Raw genomic sequence first — 25401 nt, 5'->3', positions numbered from 1 at the left:
TCACCCCACTCACCGTTATTCCGCCTGGGGTTCGCCTGCTTTCTGCGCTTACACCTGGGGCCATCCGCCATGATCCTCTCGCTGGTGTCTAAATGCTGCCGGAGTCACCTCCCTCCTTTCCTCCGCCCCCTCTCCCCCTCCCACCACCGCACCTGGTTTACGACAGTCGTTTTACGACATCACCTTCTCTACACCTAGCCAGACGTGCCTGCCTGGGAAGCCTGTTGCCAGGGGAGACGCCGGTTTGCGGCGGCGGTGGGAGTGGGGGCCGAGGGAGGCTGCCCAGGTGGGGCTGGCCGGGCTCTGCATTTTCACGGCGAGGTAGCAGGGCTGCGGCATGCAGCCACTGAGCGGCTCCTGGGGCGGACGCTCGTGTCAAGGTGCCGCCTCTCAGGCAGGTAAAGGCAGTCAGGCAGGACTGAGCCCTGTCGACGCTCTGGCTGCTCCCAGGCTGGATGAATCTTTTAGTTAGCAATGTGGTCATGCTGCGGTCCACAGGATGGCAATACCTGGAGTCTATACCAAGAACCCATGCAGGCTTAGTTGCTGCCAGTGGTCGTATTCCTTCCTCCTCAGGCAGGCGAATCCACGCTGTCAGTCAGTGCCCACTCCTACCGCAGGCTGGACGTTTTAAGCATCACTAATATTGTGTCGGTTCTCGCGTTCTCTTCACACCGGGATGACCCTGCATTCAGTCAGTTGTGTTTCCACAGGAAGGCTGTGTCCTGCAGAAGGCAGTCGGTGTTTGTGCTGCTGGCAGGCCAGTGTGAACTGCAGACATTGCCCGCGCGCTACTTCTGAGGGAGCTCGAACTGACAGAAGTGTTTTTACTGTGTTTAGAAAGCGAGGGTCTCTGAGCCTGTGCATGGGATGACTGCGTCAGCTGGGGCTGATCATGTTGAATAGCAGCAGCACCATGCCTCGCGTCACGTACTGTCAGCGCTCTCACGCTGCACAACAACCTGTGCGCAGTTTACACAAACCAGGACAGTAGCAACACAACCCTAACTGTAGCACAAAACAACAACGCACCATTATTAACTAGTCAGGTCCCGGGCCGGCAGCCAATCACAGCGCGGCCCGGGAATGACGTCACGGGGGTGTCCCGGCCGGCAGATTCGGGGGCGTGTTTTTCGCGCTCTCCCCTTCCCATTGGCTGGAAGGTAAAATTCCAGCCAATGGGAAGAGGAGAGGGCGGTACTTAAAAAAAGACACAGAAACGCCCCCGCATCGCGTTTTCACAGGAAAGCGTGATTGACAGCCTCTGTCTCCCAATGGCTAGCGTCCATTTATGGAGCTAGCCAATGGGAAACAGAGGTGGTCCAAACATCCATACTGTTGACAAAAGTTTTCGATCTGGTCGGGGCACTGCGTGCCCTCGCCAGGTCAAAACCTAAAAATCTAAACATATAAAATGAAACACACTACCATAAAAAGCATACAAGATAGCACAATTGATATTATACACAGCAATATTTTCTAAATCAATATATTTTTCAAGAGTGTTAAATACAGCACTCACAACGATATTCTTACATTCGATATTCCTGACGATGATATTTTTGACATTTCAATATTCTTGACACAATACTTTTGTATTACAATATTTTTTATTTGATATTTTGTCAAAACACTGCACTTTGCAGCTGGTGGGAGAGGTGGGTTTAGGATGATGTATGCTTACTTTATTGTAGAAGAAGGATGTGAAAATGTTATTAATTATCTTGTGTATTATGCATTGTGATTGTGTTATATCCTGATTTACGTGTAATGTATTCTCTCCCCAGTTTCCCTGTTGCCTACTACTCAGCCAGTATGAGTAATGTAATGGAATGTTGGTGAGTGATTTGCTTGGGAGAGTGTCAGTTGGAGAGAGTTGGCTGAGAAATAGGATGCTGCAGCTGGTGTGGTGTATGCACATTTATCTTGTAACCTGTAACTAGGAGTTATCTTAGTCAATAAACCTTAATCTTATAACGCACGTGGCCTGCCTAGCAAGGAGCTATCTTTGGTTGTAACACTGGCAACGAGGATGGATTAAAAAAAAAAAAAGATTGGGACGCTAAACAGCAGTCACCCTCATGACATTAACGTGGTAATGATTCACATTCCCAGGCAGGAATCTGTGTAAAGAAGGCTCACTAATGAGATGCTGTGCTGCTTTTCAATGCAGCTCTTGCATAACAAAGAAACCAATCTCTCTCCTACACATGCTTCGATACACTGTGTGCTCTGTGAGATCAGGCATTGGAAATGTTTGTCCTGTAGCTGCATCAATGGGTCACAATGCCCCAATCAAGAGCTTCACAAAGAATCTTGGTCAAAGGGTCCTAAACTCTAGAGAAAATCAATGAGGTTTCCCAGGATGCCTCACTTTAGGATCAGTAGGCTTGAATATGCGTACCTTTAACAGGTAATACTTGTCACAGGAAGCAACGCAAGCCCTGTACTGAGTAAATCTGTGTAGTGCTTTGAAAACCTCTGATAGAATATTGTGGGTCAGAGCCAAAGATTCCAAATCGCTTTGAAAATCCTGCAGAGCAAAATCCACTACTTTCCAGATTTCATGTATGCTGGAGTAGTGCAGCGAGCAGTTAAATCCTCAAAGCGCTTGTAAGTGCAATTGATGAGAACCTAGTCCTTGTTCTTGTAGTCAGATTTCTGGTGGCTGCTTGTGACCACTGTTGGTTTTAGGATATCGGACTCTGGAAATTCATCAATACTTTTTAATTCGATTGGAATTGCAGCAGGTCATCCTCTGATATGCTCCCAGTCAAGTACTTCAAAGAAAGAGTTAGTTTTAATTTCCTCTACTCCAGTTTCTTCAACTCTATGTTCCCAATCGCAGCAGAACCTTAGAATTAGATCCATAGCTTTTTCTGAAATTGACACTTCAGGTGGAAAAGTAAGCGTCTCTTTCCAAATCATAATTTTTTTTATATGGTTCATCCAATATCTCAGAGGAGAATGGTGGGAAACCAATTAACATCTCATACATCAACACTCCAAGCGACAAACAGTCAAATAACTTGTTATAGCCAGTTTGCAGGAAAAAGTCTGGTGCAATATCATCTGGAGTCCCCACTGTAGAAAATTCTGACCACTGTTTCTTTTCCACATTTCAGCTTTCCCCTTTGAGTTCAAATTCTGGAATGTGAAATCACTAGAAAGATTGTGGTTCAAGTTTCTTTACAACCTTCTTTAGTCCAGTGCAAAGTCCAGAGTCAGAGTGTTTCACATGGCCCTTGCTGTCCAGGACAAGGTTGTCTGGTTTAATATATCTGTGTATAAATCCCAGTTGATGAATGGAGTCAATTGCGAGGACTGTCTCTGCAATATAAAACTGTGCTTCATCTTCACTAAGGGACTCATTAGGATAAAGTCCGCCCGCCATCCCGTCGTGTAAATGGACCGCCCGCCATAAGGGCGGGGGTCCCGTGGGTGCTATTAGGATGTGCCCGCCACAGTGGCGGGCGCATCCTGCAGCCCTAACATTGTGGCGGGCGGTGCACTCAGCACCGCCCACCACAATGTTAGGCAGGCATGTTGTGCACTTCCATGCACAACATGGCAGGCACCGCGCAGTGCCTGCCATGTTGTGCATGGAACTGCTGGGCACCTCCCACCCCCCGGAGTCCCTGGGGGCCTGCAACGGGCCCCCCTAGCAGACTCTGCATGCCTTTCAGTGGCGGCAGTGCCGCCACGGAAAGGCATTCCTCAAACCACATTGTAATATGGCTGGCGGTGTCAAACAGACACCGCCACCATATTGCAGCCTTTTCCGCCCGGGCGCAAGTCGACCGGGGCGGAAATTCGGCAGACGGTCTTTCCGTCCGCCGCGGACCCCCCAGCCATAATAATATGGCAGGGGGTCTTTCCTACAGGGATGGCGGGCGGATTGCCCCCGCCGGGCCGGCGGTGACCACGGCCGGGCCGGCGGTGACCACGGCCGGCCGGGCGGGGGCAATCCGCCCGCCATCCTAATGGTCCCCTAAGTGTATCTTTCTTCATTCAGAGTCATCATATTACCGTCAGGAAGAAACTCTTAATAAGGTAGAGATTTAGCTTATCCTGAAAGCTATAAAACATCTTCACAACCCAAGAGCTGCCTGCTTCCAGGGGAAGATACCCTTTGCTACTGTTCGGGTGAGGATTGAAAGATACTTATTTGGTTGTGCACAAGATGTCCTGTTGTTTGGTATGAGTGCTGATGGAAGAGATTCAAAATGTTTTCCATTAGTGTGTTTGTGGTTATGCTTAAGATGCCCTGTGTTGGGATGAGTGCTGATGAAAGAGATTAAATATGTGTTTCTATATTCAAAAGATACCTTTGCCTACTGCTGTAGTAATGGTTGAAAAATACCCATTTAATTTTTTATGATTGGGTGTTGTCTCTCAGTTTAAGTAGTGTTCTGTTGCGAGGATGAGCGAGTGTTGAAAGATACTCTTTGCCTACTGTATATCTGAGAAGTGAAAGATTCCCATTTTGTTATTTTTGCAAAATGCCCAGTATGTTGGGATGAGTGAGGGGTGAAAGAGACCTACTGCCAGATGCTGTTTGTCTTAGGAGGTTTGATTCTATAGTTTAAAATTCTAAGTTTAAGTTTATGCAGTATCCTATTGTTTGGGATGAGCGAAGGTTGGAAGATACCCAGAGCGTCAAGGAGTTGCAGGATTTGGAGAAAGTGAACAGCCCATTCAGACAAGCGAAGTAATGCATGCACGCAAGTAGCACATAGCACGTAGCGGTGGAGAGCAGGACCAGCAGCCGCTAGCAGTGGGGCAACCAATGCCACCACCATCGTGGCCTCAGGGACCAAGATCAGCCCGTGGACAGTGAAGGGCACCGGTAACTGTTGTCGGCATCAGACATCTTGAGGTTGCCGATCCACCGGGTACCAGCCCTCGCTCTGCACTGCCCTTGCTTCACCCTCGTTTCGCCACAGCTCTGGCTCCCAGCAAACACTGCAACAAGCCAGAGAAGCCAGGCAAGTGAGTGAAGCAGCGCTGGTGCTAGTATTGGTGCTGACCTCGATGTGGGCGAGAACAGTTTGGGAGTGAGAAACAGTTTGGGAGGCTGTCTGGGAGGCAGAGGGAAAGGCCGCAGGCGAGGAGGGCTGCAGATAAAGCCAGTGGTGGGGACAACTTCCTACCTCAAAACCCCACATGTGAAGAAAGAGTGGAAAATAGAGCAAAAAAAACATTGGCAACCCAGGAAGATTGAGATGGGATGTGTTTGCAGCGAGTGCATCAGTTGTAGCTAGCTGCCGCAGAGAGGGTGCCCTGAGGGGCACTCGGAAGTGGTCCGTCTAGGTGCCTGGTGCGGCTTGTGTACCTTCCTCACAGTGCCCTGCTTGCCTTGTACACTGCACTGTGTATTCTACTTCAACTGCAATGTTAACTATGTCAAATGAGCCTAAATGAGTAAAAAAAGTTCTTTGACGTGGGCCCAGGAGTTGGTGCAAGGAATACAAAGTGGCACTCGCTGGACCTCAAGCATAAGAGGGTGAGCACCATTTTCAGGTGTTTGCCAAGGGTTGGAAGATAGCCCGTAGAACCTTCTTACAAAGGAGAGCAGTGGTGAAAGTCACCAAGCGGATCTCGTGGATGCAACAGAGTAGAGATCAAAAAGCATGCCCATAACTCAAGAAGATGTCATTGTCCAGTCTATGGATAGGGAATCAGCAAAGAATAATGGACCAATTGACAATGAATGTCCATCCACAATTATCAATAAAAACATGGAAAGGTCAACTAAATATAAGCCTCTGGACAGGGTTATTTCTAGCAACCCAAGTGACAGTGAACCACCACCATCAAAGGACCGCATAGAGGCAGTGACTCCCACAACAAGTAGAAACACACTAAAGACAATTATCCCGTCCATCATAAAAAAGGAAAGCAGACAGGAGGCGAGACACAAGACACTCACTGAATGCTTTCGAACTGTAGCCAAGGGGACACCCACATTTAATATAGGAGTCCCCCCCCGGCTCAAAAGAGACCACACTTAAAATGGATATGAAAGCAAAGGAGGCTCAATCTACAACCGTGGTAATAGAAAACTACTTTACAGGAAGCCAGAAGATTGTAATCTCTCAAACAAATACTACTCCTCCGAGCAAAGTATCCTCTAGTCGAACCTCCAGTCAAGTTATTTTTCCCAGGAGTGGAAGCAGCAGTGTCCAGCAGTAGCCAGTCTCTACAGCCTCAGAAAACACAACCCAACAGCAGAAAATTTTAAAAATCAATAACTGTTGAGGTAGAAGTCTACACATATGACATCAATGGCGGCCAGCTGGTTACTGTCAACTCTAAACCCTCAGGCCCAGGCGATATTGAAGACCCGGACCTGTTACAACAAGGACAGTAAACAAGGAAGCACAAACAAGACTTTAGTTCAAGTCCAAATGATTTGATCTTCATGCCATGTAAAACATAGGGTAATCCTCCGCAGGACAACTCAATCATAAGATTGGAGCTCCTGTTAACAATGATGAACGAGCTAAGGAACCTTAACTCACCTGGTCTGCAAAACTCAGATAATGAGACTGCAGGATCACTAGCAAAAGACCTATTCTTGTCTAAAGGTCAAGTAAAACAACTTAAAAAAGCAGTAGGCAAGGACGAGGATGAGATAACTTGAGACTCCTTCAATTCCAGTCAATGTAACCAAAACACAATCACTGTCAAAATAGAGTCTGACACCATAAGATCAGATCCAAAGGAAGGTGGCAAATTTCAACCAAACGTTTAATGAGGAAGGGAAGACGGAGAACTAGCAAAGGTTGCCTCAAAATTCGAATCAGTAAAAAAAACTAACACTAAGGCAGCCGACTTGTCAATCACTGAGTTATCTACGACTCAGGAAACTATAAGTTCCTGTAAGCAAGAAAACACTGCAAGTAAGCTGTCAAGGTGTGCGAAAAAAACATTTAAAAACAGCAGAAATGCCAAAAGATGACACAAATCAGAAGGAGCTAGTGACAGCACCCTCATGCCCCAGAAGAATCATTAGTAAATCCAAATCCGAATTAGGATGTGCTAGGAAAAAGTAAGTCATATCCATCCTCTACAAAGGCATCCAAGCAAAGCAAATCATTTGAAGAAGGGAACATAAAGAGAACTACCATATCCTCACAAGCCATAACCCCACGGGCCCTGAGTTGTTCTGGAACCAAAAAAGCTCTCCGCCTGAGCAGAAAGATGGACATCGAGAGGTGCATTATAGCAATCATGAAGATCCCTCAAAGGGAGGATTACAAAAAGCAACTGAAACTCAAATAAAAAGTTATCCTCATGACCCACTTAAAGAAAAACTGTATGAAAAAAATCACATACTCACAGGCCACGAGGGATAATAAACCAAATGCTGCTCACAGAAGCCATGAAGGGAAGACCATATTCCAGCAACTGTATAAATCAAAGGGAGCCAAAATATACTAAACCGGGCAAAACTTTTCAGGCTACTCCACCATATACCTTCATTGACAGGAATAACAAGTGAAGATATGGTCAGTATACAATTGGTACCAAAAGAGAAAAATAACAGCCAGGATTTCACCATAGTAACATGGAAGAACCATTGCTCTTCAGAAACAGTCCTCCGGGAAAAGGAAAGCTTTTAAAACTGAGGCATAGAAATAGAAGAAGTAAAGCAAGAAAATATCCTAATATGCTAATCCAACCACCAAACACTTGAAAAAGTCAAGAGAAGGGCAGAGAAAATTTGCAAAGTGTATTGAGAGGAACAACAATGACACAATCGTTTCAGAACTGCATCAACTTGAGTATTTTGGTAAGACCCAAGGAAGGAATTATCACAAAAAAGAAGAGTAACACACAAAGAATTACAAAAATCCAAAAGAAGGGAGCAACATGACCCGATAGGCAGTGAGACAATGTATGCCACTCACAATTCCTGAGACCAGGGAGGCCCCCTAAGAACTACGTAACACCAAACAAACAAAGGGTATAGAGATTGGAATTGAGAGAACCAATAAAGTTAATCAATTGGGCATTAAAAGTATATGATGGAATGTTGTGGGTATTCAGAAAGCACACAAGCATGAATCGGCTAGGAAGATGTTGCAAGAAGGGGATATTGTATGCCTACAAGATACTTGGACAACAAAGCTCACATATTTGGAGGGTTTTGCAGGCTTCCAGAAATCGTCTGGTGGAATCTCGACTTACACAAAGCATGCAAAAGAACTCACAATAAGAAAAATACAAACATACTCAGAAATGTTGCAGGCACTTATAGTGGAAGGAAAAGAGGACAAGGAAGGAAGATCTTCTCTGCTAATAATAAATGTGTACCTCAATGCTCAGGGTCAGGCAAAATTATAAACAACAAAATACACAATCAGCACAATAGAGGAAATTCTATGCACATACCCATCGCCTTCCAAGGTGATAATGGGCGATTTTAATTTTCATTATTTAGGAATAGAGACAAGTGGAACAAGGAGTCTAACATGCTCAGAATTGCTTTTCAACTACTTTTTGCTAAACAACAACTTCATGTCTGATGGGGTATTGAATATAAACCAAAATTTAAATTCACCAGAAATGTTCACATTTAATAATAGCACAACAATTGATTAAATCTTCCTGTGTAACTATCTCATCCAAAACATAGCTTATTTTGCAATGGCGATGCACGACACAAGTGACCATGCAATCCTCCAAGTGGATCTAAGTGTCCATAGAATTCAACACAAACGAGTTAACACCCTAGCCCATACCAGAGGCATTGAGGATGATTAGATGGAGTGAGCAAAAGGCTATTAAATTGATGATGGGTGGGGCATACCTTTTCTTATTGCAAACGTATTAACTCTATACTCTTTATACAAAGCGTGCTGCCTGGGCTAACACAATGTCCCTTGTGTTGAGCAAAAGGCTGCCACACTTGTAGTGTAGTTCCTATTTCACTTATAGGCTCTGCGCATTGGAATTATATACCCTATAGATGTGGCATAGGACTGAGTTCAGTATGCCTCTATCGAGTACATTAAACTTAATTACTTGTGTGTGCTAGCTAAGTCAGAGGTCACTAGAAACCTGTTGAATGAACAAGAAGGGATTCGTTTCTGAAAACCGCATAAACTTGACAAATTTGTTTCCCTTTAGAATCGGAACAGTTCTCAGAATCGTGGAAACAATAGATAACAGTTTAACTCAGTCAATCATGCATGCTTAGTTTCTTCAGAGTTGCACAGAAATAGATAGACAGGCGTTTCAATAAAAAAGGTTTATTGAACAGTCTTATTTCTCGTGCAAGAGATATGAACTGCTACAATCGTAAGACTGAATGCAAAATAGAATATATACAGCATTAGTAGTAAGATGAAATAATACTGCAATAGCATGATTTGTAGTTATGACATATATTCATAAAATACAAATTCTGTTTTTCTATAGTCTAATTTAGCTGTAGTCAGTGTTAGTATTGCCAAGAGTCCCTCTAGGTTCTAGTCTGCTCCATACCTTAGAGTGAGAGAGGATTGAATCTCTTTCCGAGTCTTGATCTTTAACACCCCACGAAGGGAGTCAGAAACAGTGGAGCTGGATTCTCTGCAAGGAGGATGACAGCGTCTGGTCAGTGCGTCAGTTGGGGACTCGAAATCCTTCCGAACTTGCCGTGGCGAGCCGTATCGAGCTGTGTAGCCGAGCCGGGGTTTACAAGGGTAAGTGTAGGTATAAGGTTCAGGCATACTAAATCCAAATTTCTACCATGTTCCCTGAGTCAGTTAGGATTATAAGAATGTAATAATCTAACTGCCTTTCCTAGCCTGTAGAGAAGATGTAGCCTTACCATAGTGAAAAACGCAAATGGCTGTAATTCACTGTTAGGACATGCTACACACACCAGAGCATGTTCTACCTTATACTTACAATGCACCCTGCCCTTGGGCCTACCATAGGGGTGCCTAATATAAAGCAAAGGGAAGGTTTAGGGACTGGCAAGTGGGTACACTTGCCAAGTCGACATGGCAGTACTAGACTGCAAACAGGCCTTGCAATGGCAGGCCTGAGACACACTTTACAAGCTGCTTCTGTGGGTGGCACAACCAGTGCTGCAAGCCCACCAGCAGCATTTGATTTACAAGCCCTGGGCACACATGGTGCACTGTATTAGGGACTGACAGGTAAATCAAATAACCCAATCATGGAATCACCAATTAGTACATCAATTTAACATAGGGAGCACTTGCACTGTGGCACTGAATAGACTGAGAGACCACCAATTGGGTGTCGTCGGCGTAGGTAACAATACGCACACCAAAGGGATGGACTATCCTTTCTAGAGGTTCCATATAGGCGTTAAAAAGAGTGGGGCTTAGGGAGGAGCCCTGGGGCACCCCACAGCTAAGTGGATGCTTGGGGGAGACTGTCTCACCCTCAAACACCTGAAAGAATCGTTCATCCAGGAAGGAGGTTAGCCATTCCAGGGCCGCGCCCGACATGCCCAAGCCATTCAATCGCTGTAATAATGTGGCATGGTTGACCATGTCAAACGCGGCACTGAGGTTGAGTAATATTATGCAGCCTTTCCTCCCCGGTCCAGCACAGCTCTAACTTCTTCCGTCACCGCTAGGAGAGCGGTTTCAGTTCCGTGCTTAGGGCGGAACCCTGTCTGGGAGGCACAGAGCAGACTGTAGGACTCTAAATAGTCCACTAAGATGTTATTAACGTGCCTCTCGAGCAGTTTACTCATCCATTGAAGTAAGGAGATAGGGCGATAGTTGGCCAAATTGTTCTGGTCCAATGTGGGCTTTTTCAATAAAGCTTTAACCATGGGGGTGGGACGGATTTAGAAGTGATGGAAGCATTGAGGACATCAAGAATGACCGGAAGAATGACGTCAATGACCTTAATGAGAGTCTGAGGGGGTGCTTGGTCGTTGGGAGATCCCGAGGTGATCTTAGGAATCAGCCTGTCTAATGCAATAGGGTCGAGGAGTGGAAATTTGTCAAGCAGAAAGGGGGCGGGATAGTCAGAGGCTGTAGGGGTGGTATGTTGTGTATCCTCGTTGCCAATGGTAAATGAGGAGTAGATGGCCTGAATTTTCTGGGAGAAAAAAATGGCAAGGGTGTTACAGCGGGTTTGTGCGCCGTCTAATGACGGGCGCTCAGGGGAGGGAGAGATTAAGGATTTAACTATTTTAAAAATTTCCTTGAGAGCATTAGCGGCCAGACTAATTTTTAAATCATTAAAAGTGGGATTGTGCAGCTTTTATTTCATTTTTGTAGAGCGTTATTGCTGCTCTGTATTCAGCCTTCCTATGTTGTGAACAGTCCTTCCTCCAAGCTCTCTCAAGTTTGCGGCAGGCTTGCTTTATTGTTCTAAGGGCGGGTGTATACCACTGAGCGACTTTGGGTCTTATTATCGATTGCAAGGGGTTCCTCGGGAGAACTTGATCAAGGGTGCTAGAGATCCAGTTATCAAAGTTAGTCGTGGCAATGTTGGGATTGGTCGCCCTCTGAGGTGGGTATTTGGTGAGAGCCAATTCCCAGTCAGGGAGCGAAAGCGAGGCCCATTTCCTTCCCCAGTGCTTATTGGAATTTTGAGGGGTAGAGGGGGGACTTATAGACCATGTAAAGGGTATCAACAAATGATCAGTCCAGGGTAGAGGAATAGGAGTCTCAGCTGTAAGACTGTCTATATTACTATAGATGTGGTCTAAGAGGTGCCCCTTGATGTGTGTCGCAAGAAAGCCTTTTTGGCATAGGTCAATAGCCTGAAGGTTGGATCGAAGACTATTGGCTGATATATCACGAGGGTGGTCCAGATGTAAATTAAAATCGCCCAGCAAGGTGAAATTTGCCGAGGAGAGCACGGCATTGGCGGCAGGAGGAGGGTTGTCAATTGATAACATAATGGCACTATCTTATTTGAGCCAGCAAGCAAACATCACAAATAAAAAACAGTCTTTGCTTGCATTGTCGACTACTCAGCAGCATTCGATGGGGTTTCTCGACATAAGCTTTGGAATAAGCTACAGAACTGGCAAATCCCTGCAGGCCTCTTGAACGCCATCACCTTCTTATACAATAAAACCTGGATAAGAGTCAAAATAGCAATCTCAAAAAAGGGCTGATTGAGGCCTAAAACAGGGCTCCGTTCTTGCCTCACCTCTCTTTAATTTATATACAGCAGATTTAGGGAAAATGCTTCAAAAATTCCAAACTTGCAAGTCCCAAAATAGCCCCAATAAGTTCCAAATATTTCAATACGCAGATGACCTGGTAGTGATGGACCACACCAAAATTGGCCTACAAAGGGGACTAAATGCTCTTAATACTTACAACGAGACTAACAAAGGTCATAAATTCACACAAGATCAAAGTGAAGATCTTCGGCGCTATGCGAAAAAAGCATTACGCAAAAAGAAAGTGGGCAACGAGACAATTTGTAAAGTCCGCCATGCAGGAAATGTGGTGCATGCACACAGGAGCAGACATTCTGTGCCCCTTGCATGCACCCCAAGGTGCAGAGGCACCAGGGAGCCTTTTCTTCTCTGTAATGGTTTTCCTGGAGGAGGAACAGCCGTGAAAACCGCGGCAGAGAGGAAACTCAGAATATGCTTGGTGGGACTACTGTGGTCCCGCCAAGCATATTGCAGCCTCCTGACTGCCGCAACACAGAAGATCAGCAGATCCCTGGCGGCTGTGGTGGGACAACAGGTGTTGACTGTCCTAGTTGTAATAGTGTGGTCATAAGACTGCCACCGCTGCGCCCCCACAAATCTAGCAGTCCATGGAACACCAGACTCGTAATAAAGCCCTAAGAGTTATCTTATTGAGTAAACCTTCATCTTATAACCTATGTGACCTGCCTACCAAGGAGATATAATTGATTGTAACAGTTTGATTCATTAGCAATGTGTGATGAGAGTCATTAGTGTGACCTGGTCTCTGGTGCTAAGGCAAATTGAGTTCTAGCCATCATGCTGTAAACATGTCACAGACTACATTATGTGTGTGCAAAAGGCCTTGGTTGTTACTGTTGGTGTAGCCCAGGCAGTAAAGCAATATGGCAATCTTGGTGAGCACTCACTGACGTAAAGTTATAGGAGGGAAGATCAATCTCATTATTTGAGTGGGGACACAGGAACCTTTTAATACATGGTGCATGACATCAGAATCCCTAAGTATGGTGATGATCCTTACAATCTTAGATGTGTTTTAGCAAGTACCTACATACAAAGCTTATGCAAAGTGTATTGAAATCATCAACATGATGCCATCAAGCATTATTGTACCTAAAATTGGTTTGGCCATTTTGTTATTTGCCTTGTAGAGGCATCAGCTGTGGACATTTATGACAAGTGATGACCAGTGTTCTATTACTACTGTGAATAATTTCTATGTTTCCAGGCAGTTGTACCAAGTGATCACGAATAAGTAGATTATATGTGTCAACTAGCTCTGATATGCAATCAAGGGCAGGGACAACATCATTAATGTGTTGTAAGAACCAGGACTTTTTTTTGCAGATGCCCCCGCCCATTTTTTGCCTGCTAGCCGGGCCCCAGTCCCAGTGCTCTCTCCCTAATCTGATATGTGTGAATTGGTAACACCAATTGCCAAAGGACTTAAACCCCCTTATAAGTACCTAGTATATGGTGCCAGTGTTATCCAGGGCTAGGTTGTTAAAGGGGTCAACGGGGCCTGAAGCACTATTTGTGCCACCCTGAGTGACCCAATTAAACTACTCATAGCAAGCCTGCCATTGCAGACTGTGGGATTAACCTAAAGGGTTAAGCCTGTATAACCTTCGTGAGCCTAAGCTATATTACTAAGGTATATTAGAAAGAGAAGATCTAGAAAGATAGATTCATACAAATAGTAACACAATAACTTATTAATTGCTATTAGATGATAACTGGTTACTTAAAAATTGTTTGCATACATAAAAATAATAATTATTTCTTATATTAACCAGGGCATCTTTACTACGCAGAGCGAAACAAGCAACATAGGCGCCAAGATGAAAAACATATGTATATATCAAGCACAATCCTTGTTAAAAGCACAATGTATTAGAGTAGACGGTCGAATCCATTGTTAGGAATATGAGTACCATCTCCAGGTAGGTCACCTAGAGTAAGAGAAACAGAATGGAGGACTTAATCATAGAAGGATGGATCAAATGTCTCTATACAGTTCGGGCAATGGGCTGTAGAAAAGATTTTCAACTTTGATTTGTAGATCTTGTGAAGCGTGCTCCTAGTATCGGAGGGGGTCGACTTGTTTTGGCCTTTAATTCTAGGCCTCTTCAGAACTGTAGGCAAGGGCATGTACCAATGCAGTGGCTGCAGGAACTGAAAAAACATTGGCAAGCAGTGTGCAAATGAGGCCACTGGTTACGGAGGTAAATGCAAGAAGCAAATACTGGTTGAAACTGTTCAACATCTTGCAAGTTGTGTGACGAGGGTCTACCGGGAACAAAGTCAGATAGTTCTGGAAGGTTCAATCTCACCATATATGGGTAAGCTGGCTTGCAACAACTTTAAAAAGTAGTTTATTACCCATATTTAGAAGCGAAATAAGACTGATATGCAGTTGCTGTCAATGTAGATTGGTCGTTCTTACCTTGTAAAAAAAGGTGATTTTCCGCTCAATGTCTGGCTCACTCTGAAGAATAGTTCTGAAAAGCTAACTTTAGGTAGACAGTTAACTTAGTCACTCAAGATGTGCACAGGGAGAAAGAGCAAAGAAGATTATCACAGATTGCCCCAGATCCAACTAATGTTTAAGAAATAGTGAAAAAGAGACAGTGGAAGGACAACTGAGGTTTATTAAGGTCAAAGCTGGAGAACATACAGTTCTGTGTACACCACTATGGAGATGGAGGCCAGTGAGTGGGTGTCAAAGTACCTCACATGTGTCCTGTGGATGTGAATGACTTTCCACAGTCTTTCTAGCTGTAGGTGTGTGCTGTCATTGCCAGCATTCTGTTTAAAGGCTTATTCTATCACAGCCATCGTACCTGGCACCTACGCCTTCATAAAAGTATTATTAGTAGCTTTTCTAGAATTGAGGTTTAGAGAGGGCACACAATGGGCCTGACTGGTCCATTTACAAATGCTATATGTGGGCAGGGAAGTCATGTCTTCTCCCACCCGACGGGAGCTTTCAGATTGCTAGACACATGTTTCCCTGCTTGTGTTCTTCCGGGCAGGGAATCTACTGGGCCAGGGGCTGAGCTCCCCGGGACACAGTGTTTGAGCAGGCCTCTGGGATTGTGTCACCAGGGACTGTATGGACTTGGGGAGGGACTGAAAACATAAAGGTTAAAGTAAGGTTATAGTTAGATGAAAATGTCTGTTAGGGATATCATTTTAAACTACACAAATATACTGAAATTCACCAGTTGTAGTTTACAGAGCTAACCATAACTTGCACCCTACCATGCGTTGCTTATGACCTCACATATTATGTTACTCATGACTTGTTCAAATACATCATTGATGACACCTCAAATGGCATCATTGACATCACTGATGATATCATCTACTACACTAATGTTCACTTTACGCTACCACTCAGTACAGACTTTGAAATACATAAAGAAGCACTATGCATATATATTATTTTTTTTCACTAAAAAAACTAACGGTTAAGGTGACGCTTGGTTAAGTATTGGAATGAGACCTAACCTAACGTAAAAAAAAAAAATCCACTGAATTGCACCAGTTATAGTTTAGTTGAAAAACTATAACTTCTGGTCCCATCATACAATGGCTTTCAGACAGGAACAGTATCCATCCCTAAAAAAACAAAAAACACATACCACATTCTATTCTCTTTTTTTAAATTTAATTTTAACAAGTGATGTAATATGTGAGGTCAAAAGCAGCTAGATCGTGGTGGAATTTAAAGTTTCATGTCTAAACTATAACTGGTATATTTCAGTGGTTTTTTTTCTAATTTTGCCGAGTCATATAAAGAAATGTCTACTCTTTCTACTTAGCCCATTTTCTTCCTCCACATCACAGTCCTACTTCCAGACATCTTTTCCTGAACTGAACATACTCCTCTGTCCCTTCAAGCCCCCCTTCTTTTCATGTACCCTGTACAGTTGTCTCAACTATCTCTCATCCACACACATCCCTCTCACTCGTACATACATACTGGTGCACACACACACACACACACACACACACACACACACACACACATACACACACACACACAGGCACACACAGGTACACACAGACACACATTCTCATCTCTCTCATGCATCTCAATCTTTCTCATAACCATTCTTCCTTCTAAGACGATAGCTGCCAAGTGTCCCAAGTTCATGAATGGATTGCTGCCGTAGTCCAGGTTTTTTCTGGGACTTGATATATAATGGTATCAAAAGATTAAAAGTCACAAAATACAAAGACAAACCTGAACAGATGCTGCTCATCGCGTATGGACCAAGGAAACTTGACACGATTGCAAAAAATGTTGCTGCGTCTGTCATCTACACATCTGTCATTATTACGGATCCACACCGCCCTTATAATAAGCTAATTTTCCACTCTTCTGAATTCCACACCCCCAACATTTGTGTGTACTTTTTTTGCCTGCACTGTACTTTTCCAATATATTCCATACTGCCATGCATCTGTCAGTTCACAAAAACACAGTTCCTACCTGAGAAGACCTCCCCTTAGCACACATTCAATTGATTTATCAAATCTCCTTTGCTCGTGTAATTTCCAACAGGATGTTGTCCTTGCTGATATTGCAGGAGTCATGCAGCCCAGGATTGTAGGTACTGCATGTGTGCTGCTCATTTGTAACTCCCAAATCACTAGTCCAACCAATCCTTCTGGCATGCAGGCACCTCAAAAGCCATGACAGTATGCCCTATCTGAATGGCAGGCTACAGTTGGGTCCGATGAGCAATGGCAACATTTGTGGATTCTGTGATTTGAGGGTCTAATTCATGATTTGAGAATCTTGATATTCAAGGATCTACTACAGGATTTGAGGATGTCACTGTCTATTAAGACCACATAAGGTAATAGCCTGGTGCTTGCCTTTCCTCCCTGTGGATGAGAAGATGACAGGAGCCTCTGATTGGGCTCTGCTCTTCACCTGTGTGCCTCAGCTTGGTTTTGCTCTTCACCTGTGTTCCTGGCTCTCCAGCTTAAACACTTTTTAGGCCAGGTGCTGAGTTTATTTTCCTAGAAAGTTTCTTCTTGTGGCACATCTTGAAACTTGTTGTGCAGCATCACTTCAAAGAATTTTGTCACATCTTTGGATCTCCTGACAGAAATTATTTGCATCCTTGAAACACTACTGCTACTTCTTGATCTGCCCTCCGCCTTTGATACGGTCAAACATGACAACCTTCTGTCCCTATTGGAACGAAGGATGGGCCTCTCGGGCACAGTGCTGAAATGGTTCTCCTCCTTCTTGAATAACAGAACTCAAAGATTCAAGATGAGGAATTCACTCTCGCAACCCTCTATGGTCACCCTTGGTGTTCCTCAGGGATCTGCACTATCACCCATTCTTTTCAACCTCCTAGTGGAGCCTTTGGCGAACATACTGAAATCTGCGAACATTCTGTATCACCTGTACGCGGACGACACCCAACTGTATCTGAAAATAACCTTGCCAGAAGATTTCTTTGCCCTCAACACTGTTTTACTGAACACGCAAAGCTGGCTCACTAACAACCACCTCATGCTGAATACCAAAAAAACTGAATTAATTCTCATCTCGCCACCGAGCCACACACCAGAGCTAGACTTATGGTTAAAACACCTAACCTCCTTTGACTATGTCCTCCTCATTATTGACTCAGCAGAATCCCTAGGAATCACCATAGACATACATCTAAATATGCAGTCGCACATCTCAATTGCCTCCAAGGGAGCTAATTACAAGTTGAGTATATTAAGAAAACTCAAACCCTTCCTCCCTCAGGTTGATCTAAAAATGGCAGTACTTGCCCTAGTGCTACCCAGTTTAGACTACGGAAGCACCACCCTCTGTGGTCTTCCTAAGTACAAGCTGGCTCCGCTAAGAGAAGCACTGAATGCTGCGGCTAGACTGGTATCAGGAACCAAAAGAAATTGTCACATCTCTCCAACCTTGAAAGCCCTGAATTTTTTGCCCTATGAGGCAAGAATACACTTTAAAGTGGCCTGCATGACACACAAAGCAATTCACAACTATACACCCAGTTACCTGGTTCTAAAGTTGTAGAGGTCTGGAGGCTGCAGACAACTTCGAAGTGCAAGCACTTTCCTTCTGAAACCCCAATCCTTCATAAGAAGAGAACTGGTTGTAGAGCTTTCTCAGGGATTTCACCAAGGATTTGGAACTCCTTACCTCCAGTAGTTTGTGGAATCACTTCCCTTACCGCGTTCAAAAAAGAAGTAAAAATACTGCTAATGAACAAATTCATGCCATAAATTTGATTTCTAGGATGTCACTGAGTCATCTTTATGATCGGAATACTATTGCCTATCTCAGGTGGAATGGTTGAGACCATTTTATGTATGAAGAATATCACTACCCTTATTGCTCAATATTTGTATGTAGTGTAAAGCTTAGCTGGTGGTGGTGGCTCTTGGTTTTACCTATACACTTCTTATCCATTGGGATTCGATCGTGGTTATAATATGTATGTTTGCTAGCACATTCACCTAATGTCTTTAACTGTATATTGTACTACGTCCTGCGGTTTCATGGTCCTCTATGTTTGTTATTCATATATTTTATATTCCTTTTGTACGAATTGACACTTTTGAATGTATGTATACCACCTCAACCTTTTATGTTCCTATACTGTAAAGCGCTCTGATATCCTTGTGGGTCACGTTCACGCTATATAAAACTTTATAAATAAATAAATAAAACTACTACCTCTTCCAGTGCTGTCTTAAAAGGCCTCCAGTTGGTGATAAGATAGGGAGAGTTAGAGTTATTTGTTCTGATTGTAAAACTACTGTTGAGTTTTTTAACTGACCCTTGCACATATATACTGGATCTCTGCCTTGCCTTCTAAACGGTGGTATAAAACTGTGTATAGGTCTTCCCAGGGTAATTTACAACCCCTGAGTGAACCTGTGTCCCTGTTCGGTGACTCAAGTTGTGGCGCTTAAATCCCTGTATATAGTAGATTGAAACAGGACCAAGATAAAGGTGCTCAGCATTTGTTTTGATGAGTGCTTATGATAATGTACCTGTAGCTAGAGTGATTTGTGGGTATTTTACAGTTTATGTCGATATTATCATTCATGTGAAATCCATGTAAAAAAAGAAAACGGCATGCAAAAGTTAGTGTCTATGGAACATCCTGCATAGAAGGCCCATGCCCCACAAATAGCCATCCCCTGTGCATTGGGAATAGACTAACCTTCCTCCAAGATCACAAAATAAATGTTTTAAGGTAGAAGACTTTAAAAAATAACTACACAGATAGAGGGAAGCTCTGTTGTTTATTTTAGTAGAAGCACAAAATGGTATCTCTGCTACTTTGCACTGACTAAGGCCCGGCCGTGCTAGTGTTGGGACAATGCCTTTTAATTAAACAACCCTCTCCTTCTAGCTCAAGAACATACCAATATAATAAACAATTGAATATGAGACAGCTCTATTGGCACCGTCCAAGTTGTATTTTAATTTAAAATTCTAATTTGTTATGGTTGTGTAATGATGAGGAGAAATATAACAATGTCTCTTTATATTTGTAAACCTCATCCCAACATCTGGCCTGCTTTCACTGGCTTGCCATTCGTGTAAGTATCCCAAAAACATTTATGCTGGAGGCATTGAGAGTCTGACTATCTGTTAAATGTTGCACAACAAATAAGCTAATAGCAGAGGCCACTTAAAATATTGTTCATCGTACCCTGTCACTGAGCAGACACAGGTGCCTTGCCAGCTGTAACACCTTCCACCGTGCTGTAATTCAGATGTGATAGTTGGATTTGCACAATGATTAACACCCTCTATTTGAACATTAAATATGCCATTTTAAATAACTGTAAATGCGCATTCATTATGCATTTGTTATTCTGCAAATATAATTTCCTGGGTGGGATTGGAGTACAATCTCCTCTGCAAAGTGCAAACAGCGGCTTAATCCAAACTGACATAATGGAATCATCATTCTCTTAATGAGTGGAGGATGGCCACTGTCAAGAGGATTTAATGCAGGTGACAGCAAACGGCTGAGGGAACTAGGGTAAATCTCTGCACCCATTATAGCACACGTGACTTCAACGCTGTAGTGACGGCTGGAGGCAGAACAGTGCTGTTGTCCCCTTGATTCACTTTCCTAAGTATTACCTCCTTGCATCCACTATGATAGCAAACATTTTAACTGCACCAATGTAGTTTGGCGCATGCAGGAAATTTCAATCGGCTTCAGATTCCCACGTGTAGCCTGTGGGAAAGCTAATTTGTTTACATGTAAATAATAATCTATTAGTTTAATGTGCAATGACAAATATAAAACAAGATGCAAAAAAACAAATGCATTTGAAATGTGCTGATTTTACAACAGCAGTCATTGTTACCCTAGTCTATATATATAAAAACAAATGTATGTCTGTCTGTTAGTCCTTTATGCATTACTACACCATTCATCCGATCGGCATGAAACTTTGGGAAGTTGTTGAGTACACTGCCGCGAAGGTTTCTGGCAAAAACAAATGTGTTAAAAGTTTTTGAGTATACTCCCACGAAGGTTTCTGGCAAAAAAAAAGAAAAATGTGTTAAATATCGGCCCCCCAGGGCCCTCATAATCTTTCCAACACTGAACGTTTACAGTTTCCAGTGCAACTCGCTTTTGCAATGACCATCAACAAAGCACAAGGACAATTGCTGCAAGTGTGTGGACTAGATTTGGAGAATCCGTGCTTCTCACATGGACAACTGTATATGGCCAGCTCACTCGTCGGAAAACCTTCTGATTTATTTGTGTATGCACCAGACGGAAAAACAAAAAATACTGTGTATCCACAAGCACTCGAATAAATAAACAGAATTAAAACAACACTTTAAAATGTTTTCCATATTAAAATGAATAAGTTTCAATAAAAATGACACAATGTAAATTGAATGTTATCATAACAAGTTTCCTTAAATTTCCTTTCTTCTGAGATCGCAGCAACCCACGATGGGTAAGCTAGTATGTCATAAAAAAGCTATGAACCAATTTTCCTATAACTGAAAGAAAAATGATATATTGCTGAAATGTGCACAACATGAATTAGAAGCTTGACCTTCAACTGACATTAGAAATGTTGTCATAATTGAAGAATGATCCAGTTTAATCAATGTATTATCTTATAAACAACACTTTCTTTATTAAAAGCCATGAATTTCATACTTCCTTGTATTTCATATAACGTTTGAATAGAATGATTTGTGCATTTTAAATAATGATGCTTGATTCATAGCAAAAAGAATGCATTACCTAACAGTGATTTTGCCTTTTAGTTATCAGTTCATTGTTCTCGCAGTGAGATGAACTTAGATGTAGAAGTTGATCTGTGTTTTAAGGATTATGGGAACCAAGTGAAATGTTGCCAGAATCAAACTAAGCAAGACTGACTGTATCTAACTTTGTGATAAAGTGTAGGAGCTACACATATTTTTGTGGGAACAGAGGAGCTGAACCTGCTTACCAATGAAGCCTGCCATCCTATTGGTTCAGGGAAGAAGAAGCCCGATACAATGTTTTAACATGTTTTCCTGACTTTCATATTAGTTCGTATTCCTAGGTAGCTACTCACACACTCTTAACGCTTTTGCCCCCGACCAAGACCCTTGGTGGTTGTGGGCGGCTACTGCTGCTACCTTTTCCCTTTTTGCCTCACTTTGCTATTTGATTTTCAACAGATTGCTACTGCAACTGTATGCTCATTTTCTTGGATTTATTGAGACTCGGGTGAGTCTTATGAACTACTCTTTATGGGAAGTTCTGCTACTCTAATTTGGCTTTGAAGCTTCATACTCCTCTAATCTACCTCTGTGCTTCAAAATCGAACTCTTCATGGGTTCTTGAACTCTAAAACTCTGATCTTTGGAATAGGGAATCTATTCCTTTATGGAACGCGCTTTATGCATTATATATTTGATGCTGTGTTCTAACCATTCTTTTGATGAGATTTCAATACACTTATTTTATTTATGGACAAACTGAAATAAAGACAAAATAAAGAAAAGAACGTTACTGATTTCTTAATGAGAATAAAGTGTTGGAAAAATTATCCTAACTCTCATCATTGACTGAACTTAAAACTTTTGATAATATTTAAACTTGTGATGTCTGATTATGCTCCTTAATGCCTAATACAACATTCCAAGATCCATCCAGAGAAAGAAGAATGATTTAATGGGGAAAATGATCATTAAACTGATAAGAACAGATACTACACTTGATCTTAGCCAAAAGGCAGAGAAGCGATGTGGGGAAAATTATCATAGTACTATAATTGAGCCCAGAGATTACATTTTTAGGCCCAATCTGCGCTTTCAGTTTTCTGATAGCAAAGTACTTAGCCTAATGTTCTGAATTAGGAGATATAAATAATTAACTGAGTTAGAATAAAATACCAGAATCCTGGAAGCCAATTCCCAGAGATTGAGGAGCCGAATGGGTGTGATTTTCGAAGGCAGTTGCTGTTTGGAGGTGTGCGTACTAATTGGGTGATGTAACATCTATCGCAATTCTGTTTATCATTGTATTATTGAATTGCGATTAAATTATTTGATGAATGAAGGTGTTTATTGTTTCTATTTGAAGAGATTGAAGAATTCAGACTCAGCGTAGTTTAAGATCCTATCATAACAAAAGATTAAGACAAGTGTAGAACACCCTTGAATAAGACATAGTCGAATAGGAGTTCTTGTCTGCAGAGATTTGATGGTGTAGATTGTGAGGTACCATCACCTACACAAATTTAAAAAGAAATACTAATAATCTGTTGTAGTTGTCCAATATTAATTGATGTTAGCATAACCTAATTGCGCAAACAGGGAAAACTGCATTGATTTGGGTGATTTCACACTGGTTGAGAATTTACTTGCAAATGAAATTTATGTGTGATGATAAAAGTCGAGGTGTAAAACCCTAATATCCCAGTTGTTGAAGTGCTATTATTTTCCTTTAGAAGAACAAACAAGAATTGATATATGTTTTTAATCCATTTATTAATACATTTTATCAATTCGGTAATGTGTAATAGGATTCCTGTGGGATGCATATTTTCAAGTACTGCACCATCCAATTTTACCCTATAACTTTTTTGGTAAGGAGAGCTTTTTGGAGTATCAACTTCATCTTTCTAGGTCACATCAGTCAATTTCTCATGGGTAATTGCTGCTAGTTTTATAATTTCTTTACTTAGGTAAAGGGAATTGAACCCTGGTCCCAGGCTAGACTTCTGCATCAGGGTCTGCCGTTCTAATCATTGAGCCACACTTCTCCACTCCACGGTACAAGGGCCACATGATGAGCCACCAAGAGATGCACACACTAATGCTCCATTTTCTGTAGTTCTCGAGAAATATAAACCAGTGATTACCTTTCTGAAAGTCAGAGTGTCTCCAAAACACTTAGATTAGTTGAAAATGGATTGAACCACAGAAGAAGCAAAATAATCAGTTCAAAAGTATTATGAATGTTTGTTGCCGGTGTTTTAGCAGCACAGTGGGAGAGAATACCCCGAAGAGAGGAACATGAGGAACCAGGGATCAGTTCCCATATAACGCAAAGTGTAATCTGTTGGCAGAATAAATCACTTGATGACATCTTGCAATATACAAAATATTTGGGCACATTTGTGAAGAGGAGTTCAGATATCTTAACAACTTGGAACCAAAAACACCGGCTATTTATGGCTTACCATGAGTACATAAACACAAATTAGACCCCCCCTATGAGGCCTATTGTAAGCAGCATTGACTCATTGCTTGAGCCTGTAAGTAAATACGTTGACCATTTCTTGAGACCCCTGGTGTGCAACCTTAAATCATATGTGAGAGATTCTGCGCATATTATTTCGATGGTTGAGGGTTTGCCTTTCTGTGAAGAGACTCAGTGTCTGGTCACTCTAGACACTGAGTCTCTTTACACCAATATACCCCAGGCTGATATGGTTGAGGTAATTGATGATCTCTTGTCCAACTAAGATCTTGGTGGTGCTAACAAGGACTTTATAGTCGACTGTGTGAGACTGATTTTGACTAATAATGTTTTCCTATTCAAAAATGATTATTTTAGGCAGTTAAAGGGGACCAGTATGGGGGCTACCTGCGCCCCTAGTCTGGCCTGCCTCTATGTAGGAAATTATGAGGCGAAACATATAGACAACGAAATTGCCCCGTTCTTTGAAAATGTAGCGGGCTGGTACCGCTACATAGATGATATTTTCTTTATTTGGGAAGGTTCCATTGAATTTTTGGAGGAATTTCTGAGTTGGATTAATCCGGGGGATCCAAATCTCAGGTTTACATCCTCCTGTAGTACCACAAAAGTGTATTTCCTAGATATCTCAATTAGAAACTCTAATGGGGTGCTGTCAGTTGAACTGTTCACCAAGCCAATGGCGAAGAATACCCTCCTTCATTTCTCCAGTTTCCACCCCAAGTCTCAAATGGAGAGTATCCCATTTAGCCAATTTCTCCGACTGCTGAGAAATTGTTCTGATATCAATGACTACTATAAACATGCTGAAATACTTAAAAACAAGTTCAAGGACAGGGGGTATCCTAAGAAACTGCTATCACACTCGCTGAAGAGAGCGAAATTTTACGATCGTGATGCATTGATCCAAAATACAAAGAAAGAAAAAGGCCCACTGAACAAAGTTGTCTTTGTGAGCAAATTCTCCCACATGAGCAATCAGATTAAAAATGTGGTTAATAAACATTGGCACATTTTGAACCATGATGAGGATACAGCTTTAGAAAAACCTCTTTTTGCGTTTAAAAAAAATAAGAACTTGCGCGATTTGTTAGTCCACACATACAAAGATGATGTAGTAGATCATCAGAGGACTTTGGATAACACCAAGGTTGTGGGAACTTCTAAATGTGGCATGTGCAATATTTGTGCCCAATGCATTGTTGCATCTGAAATTACTTGCAATAACATGACTGTAAAATGCAAAACCCACAATAATTGCAGGAGTAAGAATGTTATTTATCTCCTTATGTACTCATGTGGGTTGTGCTATGTTGGAGAAACTGGAAGAGAGGCCCGGACGAGGCTTCAAGAGCATAGGTCAGCGATTAAAACTAAAAAGATAACTGCCCCTATTGTTGCTCACTTTTTGGAGAAAAAACATGGTGAGTGCGACTTTAGAGGGTTCATTCTGGAGAGGGTTAAATTGGCAAAAGGGGTGGCAATATTGTGACCGCC

At 42.5% G+C, this 25401-nt stretch overlaps 1 non-coding gene and 1 pseudogene across 1 annotated transcript; both read right to left on the bottom strand.

Annotated features, from left to right (window-relative positions):
* Window positions 1-2550: 2550 nt before the first annotated feature.
* LOC147706076 (serine/threonine-protein kinase 38 pseudogene) lies at window positions 2551-16866 on the bottom strand (annotated as a pseudogene).
* Window positions 16867-22260: 5394 nt separating this feature from the next.
* On the bottom strand, window positions 22261-22444 carry LOC147706075 (U2 spliceosomal RNA). The gene has a single exon (XR_015298540.1). It is a non-coding gene; the product is annotated as a U2 spliceosomal RNA (small nuclear RNA).
* Between the last annotated feature and the right edge of the window lie 2957 nt (window positions 22445-25401).

The sequence above is a fragment of the Lissotriton vulgaris genome, chromosome 7 (assembly GCF_964263255.1).
Source record: "Lissotriton vulgaris chromosome 7, aLisVul1.2, whole genome shotgun sequence".
NCBI lineage: Eukaryota > Metazoa > Chordata > Amphibia > Caudata > Salamandridae > Lissotriton > Lissotriton vulgaris.
This window is presented reverse-complemented; position numbering and strand designations above follow the sequence as displayed.